We start from the raw sequence: 10,954 nt of genomic DNA on the forward strand, positions 1-10,954 counted from the left end.
CGGAGTGTGGTGTCGTCTTGACTTGCCTTATCTGTCTCATAGGTAGATGTGGCATCTTCTCTGGAAGTACTCTTCCTCCATCCAGGGGTGGTATCTTTAACTGGTGGAGATGCACAAGGTAATGTATCAATTTCACTTGAAGCTTACTTGTAGTTTCATGCTTGGTCAATTGCGATACAAACCATGTAGTAGGAGTCCCCCAAGTCGCCGAGCTAGGGGGTCTGCTGAAAGAGGTGACAGACAAGGTAAGCAATCAGAGCTCCGACTGATTGTTCACCTTCTCCCCATCTTGCAGCAGCATGAAGGATAAAGAGAAGAAAAATGAGAAGAGATGATATGAGATACTTTTGCATTTGAAGAAGTAACTTTCCACAGGCTTATTCTTGAACTGAGCTGGAGGGTTTTCTGGTTTCCTCCAGAGTATAAGGCCGACTGAAGAATTTGAGGGTCAAAACAAGTCCATCAAATCTAGAGTACGTTCCACCCTGCTGATATGGGATACTTTTGCTTTTGACAGAGTAATGGATGTATCGGCACGTGTGTTGTTACGCTTGTCTCCACATGCTTCCTTGTATCCTTCGCACTTGCCCTATCTGTTCCTCAAGCAGATGCGGAATCTTCCCTGGAAACATAAGATGTTGAAGATGAGTACTCGAGAGCAATGCCAGGTAAGTAATCAGGTAAGGGGTTCCAGGCAGTCAGTTCCTGGCTGGAAGCTTGATTCCAAGTGCTGACTGATTGCTCTCTTTCTCCTTGTCTTGCAGGTAAAAACAAGGCCAAAAGAAAAGACAGGAAAAAAGCATGATATGGGATACTCTTGCTTTTAACCCTGATGATATGAGATATTCTTGCTCTAGTATAGCTTGTTTGCAGAGGTATTATCGGGGGGAAAGAAAGCTGAATATTTCGAAAGGCTTCGTTGGGAGTGCCCTCTCAGATATGATGAAGGGTTGAGCATTTTTGCAGGTCTGCCTGTCCGTTGGGGATGGAGGTCGACATATATAGGAGTCTCCCTAACAACAAGTAGTAATGCTATTCCTTTACCCTGCTTGGTCATAGCACGGTAGTGGGAGCTGCCAGTTTCACATGTTTTAACTCTGTCAGAGCACTTTGAAAAAGTGGTCTGTGGTATCTGGCTCTCGAGATTCGGAGAACGATGCCTCTTCGATTTTTGAGAAAGCAATCATGCTGGGGGTCTAACTCTCGAGATTCGGAGAGCAGTCTCTTCGATTTTTGAGGAAGTAATCATGTTGGGAGTCTGGCTCTCGAGATTCGGAGGGCAGTGCCTCTTCGATTTTGGAGCCAGCAATCTTATTGGGAGTGTTGTCTCGAATGTGAGTAAAGGTTGGGCATGTTTGCTAGTCTACCTTGCCACGAAGCACAAAGGTTGACACACAGGGACTTTCCAATTATCCAGCAATGGTACTGTTCCTTTACCCTCTCTTCGATTTTGAGAAAGTAGTCAAAGGTTGACACACAGGGACTTTCCAATTATCCAGCAATGGTACTGTTCCTTTACCCTCTCTTCGATTTTGAGAAAGTAGTCATGTTGGGAATCTGGCTCTCGAGATTCGGAGGACGGTGCCTCTTCGATTTTGGAGCAAGCAATCTTGTTGGTCTACCTTGCCACGAAGCACAGAGGTTGACACACAGGGACTTTCTAATTATCTAGCAGTGGTACTGTTCCTTTACCCTTGTGGGTAATAATATGGTAGCTAGACCTTCAAAATTTATGTGTCTAAACTTTTGTTAGTGCTGTTTCTTTGCTATTCTTTTACCTTTCTTGGTCAGAGCGATGTAGTGGGAGCTGCAAGCTTCACGTGCTCAACTTTGGCAGAGAACTTTGGCAAAGTTATTTGTGGTACCCATGAGCTATTGTTGCGTGTGGGAAGTGGGTGATTGAACAGTAAGATTCATGTGCTTTCTACTTCACCAGAAGTCTTCGACAGAATGCCCATAATTTCTGCAAAGCTGAGTGTGCGTGTGACAGGTGCTGACAAGGCTAGAAAAGTAGGTGCCTCTTCGATTTCTGAGATCGGCCCTCGTGGTCTCTGAGCAGCCCAGCTTTTGAGAAAGCGAGCGCTTCTTCGATTGATTCAGAGAACGATGCCTCATCGATTTTTGAGAAAGCAATCATGCTGGGGGTCTGGTTCTCGAGATTCGGGGAGCAGTGTCTCTTCGATTTTTGAGAAAGTAATCATGTTGGGAGTCTGGCTCTCGAGATTCGGAGGGCGGTGCCTCTTCGATTTTGGAGCAAGCAATCTTGTTGGGAGTGTTTTCTCGAATGTGAGTAAAGGTTGGGCATGTTTGCTAGTCTAGTCTGGCTCTCGAGATTCGGAGGACGGTGCCTCTTCGATTTTGGAGCAAGCAATCTTATTGGGAGTGTTTTCTCGAATGTGAGTAAAGGTTGGGCATGTTTGCTAGTCTACCTTGCCACGAAGCACAGAGGTTGACACACAGGGACTTTCCAATTATCCAGCAGTGGTACTGTTCCTTTACCCTTGTGGGTAATAATATGGTAGCTAGACCTTCAAAATTTATGGGTCTAAACTTTGTTAGTGCTGTTTCTTTGCTTTTCTTTTACCCTTCTTGGTCAGAGCGATGTAGTGGGAGCTGCAAGCTTCACGTGCTCAACTTTGGCAGAGAACTTTGGCAAAGTTATCTGTGGTACCCATGAGCTATTGTTGCGTGTGGGAAGTGGGTGATTGAACAGTAAGATTCATGTGTTTTCTACTTCCCCAGAAGTCTTTGACAGAATGCCCATAATTTCCGCAAAGCTGAGTGTGCGTGTGACAGGTGCTGACAAGGCTGGAAAAGGCTAGAAAAGTAGGTGCCTCTTCGATTTCTGAGATCGGCCCTCGTGGTCTCTGGGGAGCCCAGCTTTTGAGAAAGCGAGCGCCTCTTCGATTTCTGAGATCGGCCTTCGTGGTCTTTGAGCAGCCCAACTTTTGAGAAAGTAAACGCCTCTTCGATTTCTGAGATCAACCCTCGTGATCTCTAAGCAGCCCAGCTTTTGAGAAAACAAACGCCTCTTCGATTTCTGAGCAGGCGCCTCTTCGATTTCTGAGCAGGCGCCTCTTCGATTTCTGAAGCTCCGTCGAGTGCAGATTTTTATAGGGGCTGGCATTAAGTTCCAAAGCACACTTGAATCTCCACCAGTAGAAGCTTCATTCTTGCACTTCTAAGATCTTGATTTGTCCGACCTCTTCTCTCTTCAACACCTTTGAAAATGTCTGGCCCCTCAGACCGTCGTTTTGACTTGAACCTTGTTGAAGAGGCAACCCCGCATTCTCCAGACAACATATGGCGCCCATCCTTCGTCTCCCCTACTGGTCCTTTTACCGTTGGGGATTCCGTGATGAAGAATGATATGACCGCTGCGGTGGTGGCCAGGAACCTTCTCACTCCCAAAGATAACAGACTACTTTCCAAACGGTCTGATGAGTTAGCTGTTAAGGATTCGCTGGCTCTCAGTGTTCAGTGTGCAGGTTCTGTGTCTAATATGGCCCAACGCCTATTTGCTCGAACCCGCCAAGTTGAATCATTGGCGGCTGAAGTGATGAGTCTCAAACAGGAGATTAGAGGGCTCAAACATGAGAATAAACAGTTGCACCGGCTCGCACATGACTATGCTACAAACATGAAGATGAAGCTTGACCATATGAAGGAAACTGATGGTCAGGTTTTACTTGATCATCAGAGATTTGTGGGTTTGTTCCAAAGGCATTTATTGCCTTCGTCTTCTGGGGCTGTACCGCGTAATGAAGCTCCAAATGATCAACCTCTGATGCCTCCTCCTTCTAGGGTTCTGTCCAGTACTGAAGCTCCAAATGATCCCCCTCCGGTGCCTTCTCTTTCTGGGGCTCTACCGACTGCTGAGACTTCTCCTAAGCAACCTTTGTGAAGGCTCCCTCTTGTGTGTTTATTTTGACTCATGTATATGTACATATTTGTAGCTTATCGGGGATATCAATAAATAAGCTTTCCTTCATTTCAACGTATTGTGTTAAATACACCAAAGCCTTCTTCGCTAAGTTCTTTGAATTTTCTTTTGTTGAAGCTTGTATGTTGAAGCTTTCTGAGTGGAGCATGTAGGTTGGGGTAGTGTTCCCTTAATTTCCCGAGTGAGGAAAACTTCTCGGTTGGGGACTTGGAAAATCCAAGTCACTGAGTGGGATCGGCTATATGAATCTTAGAACGCCATTGTGCTCGATCCTGTGTCATGTCCTTTGTTAGATCCAAGTACTCTAAGTCTTTTCGTAGAGTCTCTTCCAAAGTTTTCCTAGGTCTTCCTCTACCCCTTCGGCCCTGAACCTCTGTCCCATAGTCGCATCTTCTAATCGGAGCGTCAGTAGGCCTTCTTTGCACATGTCCAAACCACCGTAACCGATTTTCTCTCATCTTTCCTTCAATTTCGGCTACTCCTACTTTACCCCGGATATCCTCATTCCTAATCTTATCCTTTCTCGTGTGCCCGCACATCCAACGAAGCATCCTCATCTCCGCTGTGTAGTGTTGGAGAGTTGACCCTTTGTAATTAGTTTAGTTACCTATTTAAGTCCTTGTAATCAGATTGTAATTAGGTTATTTGATGTTTCTTTCCTTGTAAATCACTCTTGTGCATTATATATTTTCCTCCTTGGTGAGAAGAATGATATTAGGAAATTAAACCCCAAAATAAGCCATAATTAGCATGGTATCAGAGCAGAGATCTTAGGATTTCTGCTCTACCCGTTCCCTCAAGCAAACTCGGCCCTCCCATGGAGAACCTACCACCACTCCACGGTGGAAACAACCCCATCCCAACCGATTCTACTCCTGCACTAAACACTACAACCCTAACCGACCCTACCATGAATCCTACCTTACCTATACCGCAAGTTGTTATACAGATTGTCCATCGTGATTTGTCTACTGCTTCGATTGGCATCAAACTCAATGGTGCCAATTATGGAGTTTGGTCTCAGATTGTTGAGATGTTTGTTGCTGGAAAAGACAAGTTAGGCTACTTGTTTGGGAGTAATCCCCAACCACCTATCGACGATCCGGCCTTCACCAAATGGCGTACGGAGAACGCTATTGTGAAGGGTTGGCTCATCAACTCTATGGAACCCAATTTGATTGGGTACTTTCTTGGACTACTGACGGCAAAGGAAGTGTGGGATACAGTTGCTTGCACATATTATGATGTCTCTGATATATATCAAATCTATGATCTTACCTGCAAGGCATCTCGCATGAGGCAAGATGGATAACCGATGGAGACATACTATAGTGATCTTCAATCTTTGTGGCATGAGATTGATTATCATCGACCTAATCCGCTGAAATGAGGTACTGATATTGAAATTTTTAATAAAATTGTTCAAACGGATCATGTGTACACTTTGCTTGCAGGATTGGATCAGATGTTTGATAAAATTCATAGTGATATTCTACGAACTGAGCCCTTTCCTTCCATCGAACAAATTTTTGCCTATGTTCACTGGGAGGGAATGCGACAAGCTGTGATGAATACCGGAGGACAGCTGCCAAGTGGGGCAGCCATGGTGGCTCGGCTTGCCACACGAGCCGTAGCTCCACCTCGTCCTTGTGTCCCCGATAACTCACCTGCACTGAGCCCAGGACTGCAACCCCGGCTACTGCCTCGAGCCTAGCACAGGGCTCACTTTTTGCTGCTAGGATGGCCTTACGGCCCACAACGGGTCCCTGTCTTTCTCATCCTCAACCACCCGTCCCGGCTGGTGGTTGTACTTACTGTGGTAGTGAGAAGCATGGTCGTGATAATTGCTTCCAATTGCATGGTTATATAGACTGGTGGGAACCGTTAAAGCTTCAAAAATAACAGGAACGAGACGAGCAAGCCAATCTCGCCACCTCCATGTCCCAATTATCTTTGATATCTTAAATTGATCCTCCTTTGGTTTCGAGTTCTTCCGACATGTCTCCGGAGTCTTCAGGTAACTGTGGTTATGTTTTTAATATGAATAGTGATGCTACTCCATTCAGATGGATCATTGATTCCGGTGCCACAGACCATATGACTTATGATCCCACTAATTTAGCTTGTGATACTGTTCCACTTTGACGTAATATTACTAATGCTAATGAAGTCACCTCACCGGTAACTAGCGTTGGCACCGTGTGCTTCACGCCCACTCTCTCTTTGCCTCATACATTACTTGTACCTTCACTAAAGCATAAATTGATGCCTCCTAGCCAAGCTACTAAACAATTAAACTGTTGTGTGCTAATGTATCCAAAGTTTTGTCTTATATAGGATATTCTCACGAAGGAGATAATTGGTCGTGGTACCAAGGAAGAAAATATCGGTAATATCGGAAATATCGGTAGTCCGAAAACACGGAAATATCAATGGAAATATCGGTAAAATATCGATATCGATAAAAATTACATGGAAACCACAGAAATTGTAAGAAAAACTTGGAAATTTTTATTGAAACTTTGTAGGATGTTTATTTAGTCAATTATCTATTAGTTTATCACAAAAAATTGGAAAGAAATGCATTGCATGATGGATTTAACATTATCAAGTTGATTATATAGCGAGCTGACAAACATTGTGAGTGTAGAAAATATGTAGTAATTAATGAAAGAAGTCTAAACACACCATAATCATTTATATATAATGAATTAGTACAATATTTGGAGGTTTTATTTAGGATATTAAAAAAAAAAAAAGGGAAGTGAATAAAATGATGAAGAATAATGTGCCGAATTTGACACTTTAAATTTCTTACAGATAAGCATGCGTCTAGGCGTTGAAGTTCCAAATTATAGTATATCAATTAACGATTGAAAATCAATACATTGAATAAGACTAAACTTTAATTTGGATGCCGATTATGTTTTTTCAAGTTTATATAAAGTAAAAGAATTGAATTTTGGAAGTCAGGAGTGTGTCAATTGTTTTATAATTCGTCCGAATACATATATCAGGTTGCTACTCAACGTAATTTGAAAGTATATCTAGTGCAAGGACTTGTCTTTTTTTGTTGATAAGCAAAGGGTTTGTAGCTTTTTTTGCTAAGCAGTAGAACATATTATGTTTGTTTAATCTTTAGCATTTGATGGTTGTCCACAAATATAGGATAGAAGGCCCCAAATTAGATCTGGCTCTTACCTAATTGCAGTCACAAGTTCACATGTACCAGCCCTTGAGACAAAACGTTTTGGTTTTCCGGCCAAACCATGGCGAGTTGGCCAGCGTGAAAGGTATCAATCTCTTCGTCTCGTCGAGTAGTACAACTTTCCTTTTTGTTTCACTCAATTTCGTTGAGTATTGAAAAAGTTATACTCATTTGAATCTTACCCAGTTTCCGGCGACCTCAGTGGCTTTCGAGGCAATTTCCGGCCAAACTACAATGAGTTAGACATCGTGTGAGGTATCATTCTCTTCGTCCCTTCGAGGGCTACAACTTTCCTTTTTGTTTCACTCAATTTCGTTGCGTATTAAAAAAGTTATACTTATTTGAATCTTACCCAGTTTCCGGCGACCTCAGTGGCTTTCGAGGCAATTTCCGGCCAAACCACGGCGAGTTGTCCGGCGTGCAAGGTATCAATCTCTTCGTCTCGTCTATTAGTACAACTTTACTTTTTGTTTCACTCAATTTCGTTGAGTATTGAAAAAGTTATACTCATTTGAATCTTACCCAGTTTCCGGCGACCTCAGACTTTCGAGGAATTGTCCGGCCAAACCACGAGGATTCAGACATCGTGTGAGGTACCATTCTCTTCGTCTCTTCGAGGGCTACAACTTTCGTTTTTGTCTTGCTTGATTTTGTTGAGTTGTGACAAAGTTATGGCCGTTTAAAGTGGATGTGGATTTTCGGCCGAAATTCCTATTTTCTTCCTTGGTCGAGTCCCACATCGCCCAGCGAGGGCAGTGAGCAAGCCAAGAACGCCTATAAAAGGCACATTCACATGCTGAGAAAAGCATGTCTTGGTTGGCCTTTGGGCTTTGATCAAGTGTAGTATGTGTTGAGATTTCTCAACATTTTAAAGTATTTTTGAATATTATATTGTGATATTATTGATAATTTTAAAAATATCGTGATATTATCGATAATATTGATAATATAGCGATATTTTGACGAAAATCATTTGGATATTTAAAAAAATATTGGATCTCCAAAAAAACGATAATATCGGCGATATTTCGTCGATATTATCGATTTTTTCTTCCTTGCGTGGTACTAAGAGGGGGATCTTTATTTTGTGGATGATGTCAGTACTGGAAGGGTCAATCTCGCCCAATGAGCCGTTAATCATAAGAGGTGTCAGATATGGTTATGGCATCACCGTTTGGGTCATCCATCTTTCAGTTATTTGCAGCATATGTTTCCAGATTTATTTGTTGGTTGTTCAGTTTCAGACTTTAAATGTGACACTTGCATACTCGCCAAGAGTCGCCATGTTTCTTATCCACTGAATTCTAATAAAAGTGCTATTCCTTTTGGTCTTGTTCATTCAGATGTTTGGGGACCATATTCGATTACTACTTCATCTGGTATTCGATGGTTTGTAACGTTCATAAATGATTGCACACAGATGACATGGTTATATCTTCTTAAGCATAAAAGTGATGTTTTTTTTTACTTTTAAGACCTTCCACGCCCTGGTTCAGACACAGTTTTCTACTAAAATACGGATTTTGCGTTCTGATAATGGTGGTGAATATGTTAATAATGATTTTTCCCATTATTTAACTAATCACAGAATTCTTCATGAAACTACCTGTCCTCAGACTCCTCAACAGAACGGGGTGGCTGAGCGCAAAAATCGTCATCTCTTAGAACGGCTCGCTCACTCTTAATTGGGGCATCTATTCCCCGTTCTTCTTGGGATGTTGCTCTTTAGACCGCCACTTATCTTATTAACCGTTTGCCATCCAAAGTCCTAGATTTTCTTACTCCCTTACAAGTCCTTGTTACCTTCGTGCATCTACCGTCAGTTTTGGTACTTCCACCTCGGGTGTTTGGATGTGTTGCATTTGTTCATCTTCATAAAAATCAACGAACGAAACTTGAACCGTGTGCTCTCTGTTGTATTTTTATGGGGTACGGACTCCATCAGAAAGGGTATTGTTGTTACCACCTTCCTTCCCGTCGAATGTATGTTACTATGGATGTCATTTTTTCCGAGTCTGAGATGTAACCCTTCAAATTCTTCCAATCCTCATCCTCAGGGGGAAACATGGCATAATGAGAAGGATTGGACCATAAGTGATGTTGTTGAACTTCTGCTGCTACTAGCCGAGCTTATAGCGGCTGCGCTGCCAGCCCAGCCAACAACAGTCGTAGTGTTGCCCACAGAATCAACGGCAGGCATGGCAATGCTGTCCTCACCCACGACACCAGTGTTGCCACTTGTCAACTTTGAGACTTCTACTGATACTACTCCCCCTCGTCTCCAAATATAGTACCACCAGATGACCATACTCCTGAGAATATTCCTGAGGTAAGCTCTACTATCCCTATTGATGATACCGTTGTTCTGAATTATCAATTACCTTTCAGGCACAACCGAGGAAAGCCACCCAATCGATATTCACCGGACACAACGAAAGGCTCTAAATACCCCATTGCCAACCATGTGTTATCACATAAGTTATCAGAACCCGGCAAAGCTTTTGTACAACAAATATCCAATGATAGCACATCAAGTTCATTGAAGGAGGCACTATCTGATAATCGATAGACCAAGGCAATGGAGGAAGAAATGACTGCACTTCAGAAAAATCAAACGTGGGATTTAGTTCCACTTCCCTGAGGAAAAAATAGAGTTGGGTGTCAATGGGTGTACACCATTAAGTACAAAGCTGATATGTCTATTGAACGATACAAAGCACGATTGGTGGCCAAGGGATACACTCAAACGTATGGTGTTGATTATATAGAGACATTTGCCCCGGTACCAAAGATTAATGCGGTAAAAGTATTGCTTTCATTGGCGGCCAACTTAGATTGGCCATTACAGCAATTTGATGTGAAAAAAGCTTTCTTGCATGGTAATCTTAAAGAAGAAGTGTATATGGATATTCCACCTGGTTATGCATCGGTTTTACAACTCAGAGTAGTGTGCAAGTTGAATACAACATTGTATGGGTTGAATACAACATTGTATGGGTTGAAACAATCACCTCGAGCATGGTTTGGTAGGTTCCGGATGGTTATGAGGAAATATGGGTTTAGGCAGAGCAATTCCGATCATACACTTTTCTTGAAATGTCGAATGGGAAAATTGACGGTACTTATCATCTATGTGGACGATATGATTGTTACAGGTGACGACAAAGAGGAAATCTCAAGGCTTAAAAATTACCTAGCAACTGAGTTCGAGATGAAAGATCTTGGTGGTTTCAAATATTTCTTAGGGATAGAAGTAGCTCGATCTATACATGGTATATTTCTATCTCAAAGAAAATATGTTCTAGACTTATTAGCTGAAACTGGAATGCTTGATTGTAAATTGGCTGACACCCCCATAGTCCAAAATCACCATCTTGCCGTGCACCCTGATCAAGTTCCCACTAACAAAGATCGTTATCAAAGGTCAGTTGGGAGGTTAATTTATTTATCTCACACCAGGCCTGGTATTGCATACACAGTAAGTGTTGTTAGTTAATTTATGCATTCTCCGAGTGAGGCACATATGGGTGTAGTTGAACACATCCTATGATACCTGAAGTCCTCATCGGGTAGAGGCATCATGTTTTCCAAGAATGATCATTGCCGAATAGAGGGTTACACCAATGCATATTGGGCAGGCAATGTTACTGATCGTCAGTCCACATCTGGTTACTTTACATTTGTGGGAGGAAACTTAGTGACTTGGCAGAGTAAGAAACAAAAAGTGGTTGCTTTATCAAGTGCAAAAGAGGAATACAAGGGTATGGCAAAAGGAGTATGTGAACTATTATGGCTTCGGAGGT

Source organism: Malus sylvestris, chromosome 12 (assembly GCF_916048215.2).
Source record: "Malus sylvestris chromosome 12, drMalSylv7.2, whole genome shotgun sequence".
NCBI classification, from domain to species: domain Eukaryota; kingdom Viridiplantae; phylum Streptophyta; class Magnoliopsida; order Rosales; family Rosaceae; genus Malus; species Malus sylvestris.